The following is a 13523-nucleotide window of genomic DNA, read 5'->3' as shown; positions in this document are numbered from 1 at the left end:
GGAAGATCAAAGCCTTAAAAATCTTGAAGAACTCCTTGAAGATTCTTGAAGAACACGAAGAACAAGCTTGAAGATCCGAATACCACAAGAGAGGGAGAGGGAGAGATTGTTTTTGAGAGAGAATTTTGGTGTGATTTGTGAATGAGAAACTAGGAGTCTAGGAGTGTTTATATAGTGCAAGTATTAGAGTGTTAGTCAACATAAGGATGTTCTAATTAATGATTTTAGTTTGTTTTATAATTTTTAGTCAACAAAAGGTGGTACTAGTTTATAATTAGTCAACATAAGGATGTAATTATTTAAGATTCTTTAGTCTCATTATTATTACTATTATTATTATTATTATTATGTTTATTATTATTTTTACATTTACTACATGATAAGTATTATTTTCTTTTTACTAATTCATGACTTGTATTTATTTTTATTTAGTTCCCAATTGTTTTATTATTTATATAAATGTCACTTTTTATTTATTACTTATAGATTAATAGTTATAAATAATATTATTGAAATGCATAAATTTTAATTAGCAGTGAGTGTCGAATAAAAGTTTATTATTTGGTCAACGTTAAATTGATTGTGTATATAACAACCCTTAAATAATTAATACGTATAGTCAGACAGTAAACCCTAGGGTCATTTCAGTAATTTCAGAAGTCAAAAAGTGAGGGTTGTTATACTAAGTCAGTAATTCGTCTCAAAAGGTTTATAAGTATTTAAATAAGATCTTAAGGGTCATCATCAATCATCATCAAACATAAGGTGTAAAGTAGGTTTCGTTTATGAAAGTAGTTTAAAACAAAGGCTGACTTCGATCAGTCACCACGGCTCTACCCTTACTGAATTAAGGTGAGACCAGTGGCCATGGATCCGTATATGAGTCCTTTAAATGTGGTAAAATTTACAGAAGCAAACTCGTCTTCATTTGACCGTGGCGACGGTCTAAGTGCGAGTAGGTCAGAAATTTCTGCACAACGTTAAAAGGACATAGTGACGATCGGAGGGCCATAAATCCTAAACCGTAACTCGGATTAAGATGAGTCCTATATGAAAAGTTATCTACTCGAACAGAGCTATTTGAAAATCATGATCACAACAGCCCAGGTCTAATGGTCTGTTACAGAAACCAGAAAATAGTAGGTAGAAGACAGAAAGCAGAAACATAATGGGTTCCGGTGAGTTTGGTGCTTGTTGTTCATCATAGTTCTCATCCTTGATGTCTATAGCTTCAAGTGTACAACTCATTGATGTGTATACATCATCTTTACCATGGTTTGACCATCATAACCTAAGTGTAAGTCTAAGACATGAAGCACAACTCACTTAAGAGTTGTATGAAGTTTGATGAACCAAAGTTACATCAAAGTCTTAGATCTAACACATACATGAACTTTAAAACTAATAATAAGTTACAAACTTGAAAGTGAACTTATGAAATCAAGATCTTAAGTTGTAGAACATAGTTCTTAGTTTGATCTTGAAGATCCAAGACTCAAAAGTCTAGATCTAACATAAGTGTACAAAGTTATAATTAAAAAGTTTCATTTACATGTTCTTGAACTTTTAAAGTTAACTTTAAGTTCAAGATTAATGAGATCAAGGTTAACTAGTAACACTTGACCAATAATAACCAACAAACATGAATTTAAAGTGCAAGAATAAAGTGATAAATTAAATAAACAAGTAAAAGGTTCATGGTTGTTCATACTTTTAAAGATTCAACTAAAGTTTGATCTTTAAGAAAAGTAAACCTTAAGTTTACTTCAAGAACTACAAGTATGATTTTAATCAACACATGAACTTGCAATCTTTTAAGAAAGTATATGTAGAATATAACTAGTAAGTTAGTTCTTATTTGTTCTTGTAAATACAAGATAAATGAAGAATCAAACTAGTAAGTTTGATCTTGTAACTAGTAAAGAACAACTAACAATTACATGTAACAAAGTAACAACAACAAGTAAGTAAAAAGCAATCAAACAACAACCAAAGATGATGATGATGAGGTGTTCTTGGTTTCGGTTTTGAAGTCAAGAAATATGAAAGAATTGTTCATAATACTTACAATCTTTAGAGAAAAATGAGAGAGAAAAGAGAGAAAAGTATGCAAGTAATGTGTGTGTAAAATGAAAGAGTAAATGTGAATGAAGTAAGTAATGAAATTTGAAAACCAAAACTCCCATCAAAAGGCCTAAAGGCCACGGTTTTTCTGCAGAAAATAAGGGGGAGGGAAATGTTTTATGGTTACTAGCATGTTAAAGTTCAAAAGGGTGGTTAATAGATGGGGTTTCATGGGGATTATGAGCTAACAAGATTCTTCAAGTATAAACTAACTAGTTGAGTTCAAATGATGATACTTACATGTAGTAATGGGCTTAACTAAGTCTATGAAAGAAGTAGGGTGGGCTAATCAAGTCCATGTACAAAAATAAAGCCCAAGTTGTAAGTAATTAACAAGTAATCCAATTAAAGCCCAAGTAATTAACTAAAAACCTTAGTTAATTAAAATGATTAATAAAACTAATCATGAATGTAAATAATACTTGAAAATATTATTCGTGTAAGTTTCGTGTGGCACAAAGATGTTTCGGGCAACTAAAGTCAAGTTCGGGCAATCATGGCAACATGTAAATGTAATAACATACATTCATTTTATCACACGTATTAATAATAATAATTATTAATAAATGACGTTAGAAAATCCAGGGTCGTTACATTACCCACCTGTTAAAGAAAATTTCGTCTCGAAATTTAAGCTGAGGTAGATGGAGGAGTCGGGAAAATGTGAGGATACTTCCGCATCATTTGATCCTCTCGCTCCCAAGTAAACTCAGGTCCTCGTTTGGCATTCCATCGCACTCGGATGATCGGAATCTTGTTGCGTTTCAAAGTTTTGATCTCACGATCCATAATTTCAACAGGTTCTTCCACGAAGTGGAGTTTGTCGTCAATCGTAAGTTCCTCTAGTGGTATGATGAGTTCGGGTGCAGCAAGACACTTCTTCAAGTTCGGGTCCAATACGTTCCAAGATTTCAAAAGGACCAATGTATCGTGGGTTTAACTTTCCACGTTTTCCAAAATGGATCACACCTTTCCTAGGTGCAACCTTCAACATTACACGATCACCAATGTTGAATTCAAAGTCTTTACGTTTAAGATCGGCATAACTCTTTTGGGGATCACGGGCAGTCTTAAGTCTAGCTTGAATCTGAGCAATCTTCTCCGTTGTCTCATGGACTACCTCGGGTCCTGTGATTTGCTTTTCGCTTACTTCGGCCCAACAAATAGGAGATCAGTACTTGCGGCCATACAATGCTTCAAAAGGTGCAGCATTAATGCTTGAGTGATAACTGTTGTTGTAAGAAAATTCGGCGAGTGGCAAATGCCTTTCCCAGGCCTTTTCGAAATCAATGACACATACACGCAACATGTCCTCCAAGGTCTGAATCGTTCGTTCACTTTGCCCGTCGGTTTGTGGATGATAAGCAGTACTCATGTCGAGACGGTTTCCCATGGCTTCTTGCAAAGAACGCCAAAATCTAGAAGCAAAACGGGGATCGCGATCGGAGATGATCGATAAAGGTACACCGTGACGAGATACAACCTCTTTTATGTATAGTTGAGCAAGTCTCTCCATTGTATCAGTTTCCTTCATCGCTAAGAAATGTGCAGATTTGGTAAGGCAGTCAACAATAACCCAAATAGTATCGTATCCGCCCACCGTCTTTGGTAGCTTGGTAATGAAATCCATTGTGATCCTTTCCCACTTTCATTGTGAGATTTTCAGCTGTCGAAGCAAACTAGAAGGTCTCTGATGCTCGGCTTTAACCTTCGAGCAGGTTAAACATTTACCAACATAGGTCGCAACGTCCTTCTTAAGATTCGGCCACCAATACTGTTCTTTAAGGTCGTGGTACATCTTGCCCGCTCCAGGATGAATCGAATATCTCGATTTGTGTGCTTCATCAAGTATAAGGTTCCGTAGATCGCCATAAAGAGGTACCCAAATTCTTCCGGCATAACATCGGAGTCCAGACTCCCTAACCTCGAATCGAGAAACAAGTATGTTCAAATGTTCGTGAGATATGTTCTCCTCCTTGAGAGCCTCATCTTGGGCTACTCTGATCTGGCTGTTGAGGTTCGAATGGATGGTGATGTTCAGAGCCCTAACACGAAGAGGTGCCGTCCTCTCCTTTCAGCTTAAAGCGTCAGCTACAACATTGGCCTTGCCAGAATGATAGCGAAGTTCACAATCATAGTCGTTGAGCGTCTCGATCCATCGACGCTGTCTCATATTCAGTTGCTTCTGATCAAAGATGTGCCGGAGGCTCTTGTGGTCGGTGAAGATAGTGCTCTTAGTTCCATACAAATAATGTCTCCACAATTTGAGCGCAAAGACAACGGCTCCAAGTTCAAGATCGTGAGTAGTGTAGTTCCGCTCGTGAATCTTCAATTGGCGGGAGGCATAGGCAATAACTTTTGATCGTTGCATCAGTATACAACCAAAACCACTCTTCGATGCATCACAATAAACAACAAAGTCGTCACTGCCTTCGGGAAGCGATAGGATAGGTGCGGTGGTTAACTTCTTCTTCAAAGTTTGAAATGCTGATTCGTGTGCGAGTTCCCAAATGAACTTCTTGCCCTTGTGAGTCAGCGCGGTCAAGGAACGCGCAATCAGAGAAAATCCTTCAATGAACCTTCGGTAGTAACCGGCGAGACCTAGGAATTGGCGAATATGCGTTGGAGTAGTGGGGGTTTCTCACTTACTGATAGCTTCAATCTTGGTGGGATCTACTTTGATACCCTGGTCGCTCACAACATGACCCAGAAATTGAACTTCCTTCAACCAAAATTCACACTTGGAGAATTTGGCGTAAAGTTTCTCTTGTCTCAAGAGTTCAAGCACAAGTCAGAGGTGTTGCTCATGTTCTTCTTCGCTCTTAGAGTAGATGAGGATATCATCTATGAAGATGATAACAAACTTATCCAAGTACGGCTTGCAGACACGATTCATGAGGTCCATGAACACGGCAGGTGCATTTGTCAAACCGAATGGCATCACGAGAAACTCATAATGACCATAACGGGTCCTGAATGCAGTTTTCATCACGTCACTTTCCTTCACCCTCAACTGGTGATAACCGGATCGCAAATCGATCTTTGAGTAAACGCTCGATCCTTGTAGTTGATCAAAAAGATCGTCAATTCGTGGAAGAGGATACCGATTCTTGATAGTCAATTTGTTGAGTTCACGATAGTCGATACACATACGGAAGGATCCATCCTCCTTCTTCACAAACAACATAGGTGCACCCCAAGGCGAGAAACTTGGTTGGATAAATCCACGGTCAAGTAGTTCTTGTAGTTGACTCTGTAATTCTTGCATCTCGGAAGGTGCGAGTCTATAAGGTGTGCGAGCTACAGGTGCAGCTCCTGGCACTAAATCAATCTGAAACTCTACTGCTCTCTGCGGCGGCAATCCAGGCAATTCCTCTGGAAAGACATCGGAAAATTCGTTCACAATTCGAACGTCATTCACGCTCTTCACCTCAGTTTCTACCGCTTTCACATGTGCTAGGACAGCAAAAAGTCCCTTCTTCATAATCTTTTGCGCTTTCACGCAACTAATGAGGTTCAACTTCAAGGTACATCTCTCTCCATAGATAACCAGTGGTTCGCCATCTCCTTGTGGTATGCGAAGTGCTTTATCTCCACAGATAATTTCGGCCCTTATCTTGCTCAACCAATCCATACTGACGATCACGTCAAAACTTCTCAGTTTGATGGGTATCAAATCGATTTCAAAATCTGCACCAGCTATATTGATAATAGCTCCACGACTAATATGGTCAACCTTTTCAAGTTTTCCATTGGCGACCTCGACAAGCATACTTTCTTTTAACGGGACAAATGACCAATTAATCTTATCGCAAAAATGTCTACATACATAACTTCTATCCGCACCAGTATCAAACAAGACAGAGGCTAAAAGATTGTTGATTTTGAATATACCTGTCACCAAGTCGGGGTTATCGCGTGCATCCCTTGCATTAACATTAAAAGCTCTACCATGGGGTGGTCCACCATCTTTTCGCTTATTTGGACACGCATTTCTGAAATGGCCCGTCTGCTCGCATTCTTAGCACTTCTTCGGTCTATTGGTGTTCGGCTTCCCATTCAAAGTGGTGACCTTGCAGTCTTTCCCGATATGCCCAGCCCGTTGGCATTTCTCACAAACAACATTGCAATACCCAGTGTGGTGTTTGTAACACCTCTTGCATTGTGGTAAGGTTCCCTTGTAGTTCGGGTTGGAGTTGGTGTTGTTGTTGAGGTTGGGGTTTCCACCATTGTTGTGCCTCTTGGCGGGGGTCTGGTCAGAGGTTCTCCCCCTGTTGTTGTGGTGGTTGTTGTTGTTGTTGTTGTTGTTATTATCCCACTTTCGCTTTTCGCTACTACCAGCTTCAAACTTAGCCTTCTCCGGCTCATCAATAATGATTTGGTTCATGAGAGTATGCGCCATGCGCATTGCTTCGGGAACATTCAGTGGTTTGGACGATGTGACGTTTCCTTTGATGGACTTAGGGAGTCCCTAGAAGTATCTCTCCATACGCTTGAATTTCGGGGTGACCATGATTGGACACATCAGGGCTAGTTCCAAAAATCTCCTGTTGTAACCATCAAGGTCATTCCCAACGGCTTTTAACTGCATGAATTCCATCTCCATCTTTTGTATTTCGGTTCTCGAACAATACTCATCAATCATTGCCACTTTGAATTCCCCCCATGGCGTAGCATACACCTCATCGATACCTTTCGCTTGAGCTAACGTGTTCCACCACGTTAGTGCGCCATCAGATAGCGTGCAAGAAGAAAATTTGGTTTTGCTGTCCTCCGAACAGTTGCTAACTCGGAATACTGATTCAAGTTTCTCGAACCATCTGGTGAGACCAACCGGTCCCTCGGTTCCACTGAAGTTATGTGGTTTGCAGCTCTGGAATTCCTTGTAAGTACACCCATTTCGAACGGGTTGAATAACCGGTGGTGGTGGCGGTGGAGCTTGGAGGTTTCTTTCTGCTAGGGTTACGGCTACACGTTCTTGGATCATCTCTTCAATTTGAGCAGCAGTAGGTGTGGATTGACCGTTAGCCATGGTGTTCTATACAAACATTTTGACTCAAGTCAAAATCCAGCATTCAATATATAATGATATAGTATATAATACAACAAACATGTAAACAGCACAACACATGTTAATTAAGTAACGCAAGTTGATACAAGTACCGCAAAACACCATATAGTAACGTAAATAGAACACTTGTGCAAAAAGTAACATCACAAAGTTTCCATTCATTAATAATAAGTTTCATACATCATGATAGATTCGTACAATACATAAGTGAAATATGAAACTACAACTAGATTACACCATGAAATCTAATACAAAAGGTCCTACGGTGAAGGTGGGTGTAGGATGTCTAAAACCTGAGCCAACTGCTCCTCGAGCTCAGTAACTCGAGCTCAGAGGATTCCCACCTCCCTTGTCAATTCCTCGACAGTGGGAGCTGATGGGGTGGGCAGTGCTGGTGGTGCAGGTGGGGCCGGTGGAGCGGATGGTGCAGACCACACAAAACGGGGTGCAGACGTCCAGGCTCTAGAAATTGTCAGTACGTAACGGGGAACCTTACGTATCTGTGGGTCGGCAGGGTTCGGCACAAGTTGTTTACGGGCAGTAACCCTCCGACGCTGACCAAAAGCTTCAGTGAAAGCACGACCTTCATTCACCCCTGGAATGACGGTGCCATCAGGACGGTACCGCTTCTTCGGCGGGGTGGAGGGTGCCTGTATAGGTACGTCATCAAGGTTCTCTTCGTCGGAGTCACTGGAGTCATCTGTAGAGGAGTCATCGGATGAAGGATCATCAGAATCATGTGGTGGTGACACGGGTGGCTGAACTGGTCGTCCATGAGCGGCCATCATCTGTCTGTATCTGAATGGCAGAATCGGCACTAAACGTCCATTAGGAGCGCGTCGACACGGCATGCGCATATGGTTACGAAATGGCCCTTCCCCGAACTCTGCGGGAATCACAACACCACCAATGCGGGGCTGTGGCTCCGAGTATCGGGGAGCAGACGGAGCTGGAATCTCCGTAGGGTCCACGTGTCCATCAATAGTAGCCACTAGTGCAGGCGGCTGGCTGCTAGTCCCGGAAGATGAAGCGCCGGGGTCACTCGTGCGTATCGGGATCGGTGGATCGGCAACGGTGGTAGGTAGGGTAGCTGAAGAGTCTAAACTGCCCAAAACGATAGCAGGTGGAACATTCGATATCTGAACAAGGAAAAATAAATTTTCCATGTCAGTAAGTCATAAAGCAAGCACGTATTAGGCCAACAGTTTAAATCATGTATAACAATAAGTAACATGGCAATAATAACGAATCGTACAAAAGTAGTATGCAATCGAAAGCAAGTGATATCATACAGTAGTAAAATCATGTAGTAGCATACGTCATATAGCAGTAAAAGCAAGCAGCAGCATGCAGTAAGTTCAGCAGAAACACGTAAATTAGCAAGTTGTATATTAGTCCTATTAGTGAATCCTAATCGGGCGGTCTTAGACTCACTAATGCAACCTAATTCCCTACAACCAATGCTCTGATACCAAATGTGATGCCCCGTACAAAACCATCGTGCACGAATCATCAACAATAGGATCATTACAAGGTTAAGTACTATATGCGTTTTCAAAAAGAGTTTGCATTCATTAATAAAGTGATGTCTAAACCAACATCGAATGTTTTACAATCCAAAAGCATGCTTCACTAAGTAGAAGCAAATAATAAGTGTATCTGACCACAACGGTCGTTACAAGTCATAGTTCAAAAGTACTAATGTTTGAATGCAAAATAAAGTAGTTCATGCGATAACAACTCTAAGCAGAGGTGTCTACAGCACGACTAGTACACAGCGGAAGCTAACCTCAAGCACCTGAGAAAAACATGCTTTAAAACGTCAACACAAAGGTTGGTGAGCTATAGTTTAAGTATAACAGTAATGTAAGGTAGGCCACTAGATTTCAGTGCTAAAAAGAGCGTTTCAAAACAGTATGATAAAGTATATGTTAACCGTGGGCACTTGGTAACTAACTTAACTTTTATACCCCCTGAAAGTACATTTGGCAAGTGCGTATGTCTACAAAGTATTAAACACTCGTTAAATGCTAGCGCGACTAGCCCGAGTGGGGATGTCAAACCCTATGGATCCATATCTAAGATTCGAGCTCACGGTTCAAAAACCAATGATTAAACGTTACCGAGCTAAAGGGAATGTTTATGCCGTTGTATAACCCACAAATATATAAGTTTAAGTACTCGTACCTAGTATGTAAAACATAAAATCCGCATGTATTCTCAGTTCCCAAAATAAGTTAAAGTAAAAAAGGGAATGCTATAACTCACAATGATAATGTAGTTGTAAAGTCGACTCGGGAAAAGTGTGCAAGTAATCGGTCCGAAAGTCCTCAACCTAAGTCAAATAGTACTAAGTCAGTAATTCGTCTCAAAAGGTTTATAAGTATGTAAATAAGGTCTTAAGGGTCATCATCAATCATCATCAAACATAAGGTGTAAAGTAGGTTTGGTTTATGAAAGTAGTTTAAAACAAAGGCTGACTTCGATCAGTCACCAAGGCCTCTACCCTTACTGAATTAAGGCGAGACCAGTGGCCATGGCTCCATATATGAGTTTTTTAAGTGTGATAAAATTTACAGAAGCAAACTCGTCTTCATTTGACCGTGGCGACGGTCTAAATGCGAGTAGGTTAGAAATTTCTGCACAACGTTAAAAGGACATAGTGACGATCGGAGGGCCATAAATCCTAAACCGTAACTCGGATTAAGACGAGTCCTATATGAAAAGTTATCTACTCGAACAGAGCTATTTGAAAATCTTGATAAAAACAGCCCAGGTCTACTGGTCTGTTACAAAAACCAGAAAACAGTAGGTAGAAGACAGAAAGCAGAAAAATAATGGGTTCCGGTGAGTTTGGTGCTTGATGTTCATCATGGTTCTCATCCTTGATGCCTATAGCTTCAAGTGTACAACTCATTGATGTGTATACATCATATTTACCATGGTTTGACCATCATAACCCAAGTGTTAGTCTAAGACATGAAGCACAACTCACTTAAGAGTTGTATGAAGTTTGATGAACCAAAGTTACATCAAAGTCTTAGATCTAACACATACATGAACTTTAAAACTAATAATAAGTTACAAACTTGAAAGTGAACTTATGAAATCAAGATCTTAAGTTGTAGAACATAGTTCTTAGTTTGATCTTGAAGATCCAAGACTCAAAAGTCTAGATCTAACATAAGTGTACAAAGTTATAATTAAAAAGTTTCATTTACATGTTCTTGAACTTTTAAAGTTAACTTTAAGTTCAAGATTAATGAGATCAAGGTTAACTAGTAACACTTGACCAATAATAATCAACAAACATGAATTTAAAGTGCAAGAATAAAGTGATAAATTAAATAAACAAGTAAAAGGTTCATGGTTGTTCATACTTTTAAAGATTCAACCAAAGTTTGATCTTTAAGAAAAGTAAACCTTAAGTTTACTTCAAGAACTACAAGTATGATTTTAATCAACACATGAACTTGTAATCTTTTAAGAAAGTATATGTAGAACATAACTAGTAAGTTAGTTCTTGTTTGTTCTTGTAAATACAAGATAAATGAAGAATCAAACTAGTAAGTTTGATCTTGTAACTAGTAAAGAACAACTAACAATTACATATAACAAAGTAACAACAACAAGTAAGTAACAAGTAATCAAACAACAACCAAAGATGATGATGATGAGGTGTTCTTGGTTTCGGTTTTGAAGTCAAGAAAGATGAAAGAATTATTCATAATACTTACAATCTTTAGAGAAAAATGAGAGAGAAAAGAGAGAAAAGTATGCAAGTAATGTGTGTGTAAAATGAAAGAGTAAATGTGAATGAAGTAAGTAATGAAATTTGAAAACCAAAACTCCAATCAAAAGGCCTAAAGGCCACGGTTTTTCTGCAGAAAATAAGGGGGAGGGAAATGTTTTATGGTTACTAGCATGTTAAAGTTCAAAAGGGTGGTTAATAGATGGGGTTTCATGGGGATTATGAGCTAACAAGATTCTTCAAGTATAAACTAACTAGTTGAGTTCAAATGATGATATTTACATGAAGTAATGGGCTTAACTAAGTCCATGAAAGAAGTAGGGTGGGCTAATCAAGTCCATGTACAAAAATAAAGCCCAAGTTGTAAGTAATTAACAAGTAATCCAATTAAAGCCCAAGTAATTAACTAAAAACCTTAGTTAATTAAAATGATTAATAAAACTAATCATGAATGTAAATAATACTTGAAAATATTATTCGTGTAAGTTTCGTGTGTCACAAAGACGTTTCGGGCAACTAAAGTCAAGTTCGGGCAATCATGGCAACATGTAAATGTAATAACATACATTCGTTTTATCACACGTATTAATAATAATAATTATTAATAAATGACGTTGGAAAATCCAGGGTCGTTACACCCGAGCCCACGCTAGTAGTAAAAACGAGCCCATGGACTCCCCCATAGACCATATTCGGCCGGACCCACCTAAACACCCCTTAGTGGACTTTGTTTGCTTACTAGATTGTTTAATTGGTTGAGATTAGGCCCTAATTAATTATATAACTAGCAAATAAAACACAGACTCTCATTCACAACCCTATTTTGGTCGACATCTTGCTCTTCTCCCTCCCTCTTGAACCGTCTCCCAACACCACCATCAAAACACCATCAAAAAGTTGAAATTAGCCTAAACCTTCAACATCAAAGTGATTCTACGCGTCGTTCTCTATCTAGTAATATCAATTGATTGCTAATTTGAGGTATATTTGCAAACCCTAATTATTTAAAGTTGATTTTTATTATCAATTAAATAGTCTAGATGTTCTATTGCTCAATTGATTGCAATTTTATGCGTTATTAGTCGTTATAATGATCGGATTGCATGCTAGGGTTTAATCACGAATTTGTTTGCTATGCTACTAATATGATGATTTGTTTTCTGTAAATATAAAGTATTTAGATGGAAATCCATTGAAAATTAATAACTTTGCTCTCAAGAATCGCGCGATTTCTGTGACGACTCGAAAATTTTCGACCAAATTTAAGCTTAATCTTCAAATGATTTAATGTTTCCGACACGATAAGCAAAGACTGTAATGTTGAAATCTCAAAAACTTTGAACTGTGTTTCATATATTCATTTGACCTTCGACTATTCCCAACAATTCACGAACCACTATCTGATAATAAATACATATATATTTAAATATAAATATATAAATATGAAAGAGAAACTTATGTGATTTAATTCATTTGTGTAAATAAAACAATATATAATATTACTATAAATCTATAAATATATGAAAAGTATATTGAATATATATATATATATATATATATATATATATACATATATATATATATATATGATTTAGAATTTATTTAATAAACGCTCGTAGCACTCGTTTGTCATCTTGATAGTTATTAATCAAGTTAAAAACGAACTTATGTGATTTTAAAATAAACGGTGATCCGAAAATGAGTTCTATAAATTTTAGGCTTACTAAAAATGTATTTAAGATTTAGTTGTTAAATTTCAACACTTTTTATATTTTACCCAGGATCGGGCATGGACAGTGAGTTAATTTTTTTAATAATTTATGATCGAATATTATACTAGAATGACCAAAATAAATAAATATAGTTAATTTAAAAATATGGGATTTTTCTGAAGACTCTTATCCGCCACTGATTTACAACAGAGCCCGATATAGCCATCCGTGATAAACTGTCGGTAAGATATTTAATTACGATGCACGTTTATTATTATTAATATTATTATATTATATATTTATATTCACAATTCATTGAATCCGTTTATTGATTGAACTTTACTGTTTAAGATTGATAATTAGAGTGATTGTGTTACTATATTTGTTGTTGGCTTTTTCAATTAAACTGATGTATAAACTCTTCTCTTTCACTCTCTTCTTTCATATACATATCATAACCATATACATTGAACACCCACCTTATTACTACTACTTTTACTACCTGCATGATTTATTCAAGAACCCATTTCATCTCAAACGCCATCTCGAGTTTATTACTTTAGTTTCAATTACAAACATGACCATCTCTTTCTCTATATCTCTCTGACTATATGCATATACATACATCCCTACACATCCATTAAACCATCACCATCGTAATGAAACCCTCACATGCTTCTTAAACAAATCCTCACGATCACCACCATTTAACGGGTTACAACCATCACCTTCCTCACTAAACAACCACCCTCACATTTCTATCATACACACTTCTATTTTTATAGCACAACCGAATCATCAACAATAACTACTACATACTCCTGTTTATTTCTAAACCGTCCCAACAAACTTCACCTTTGTTGCT

This window comes from Rutidosis leptorrhynchoides, chromosome 6 (genome assembly GCF_046630445.1).
Source record: "Rutidosis leptorrhynchoides isolate AG116_Rl617_1_P2 chromosome 6, CSIRO_AGI_Rlap_v1, whole genome shotgun sequence".
Classification (NCBI taxonomy): domain Eukaryota; kingdom Viridiplantae; phylum Streptophyta; class Magnoliopsida; order Asterales; family Asteraceae; genus Rutidosis; species Rutidosis leptorrhynchoides.
This window is presented reverse-complemented; position numbering follows the sequence as displayed.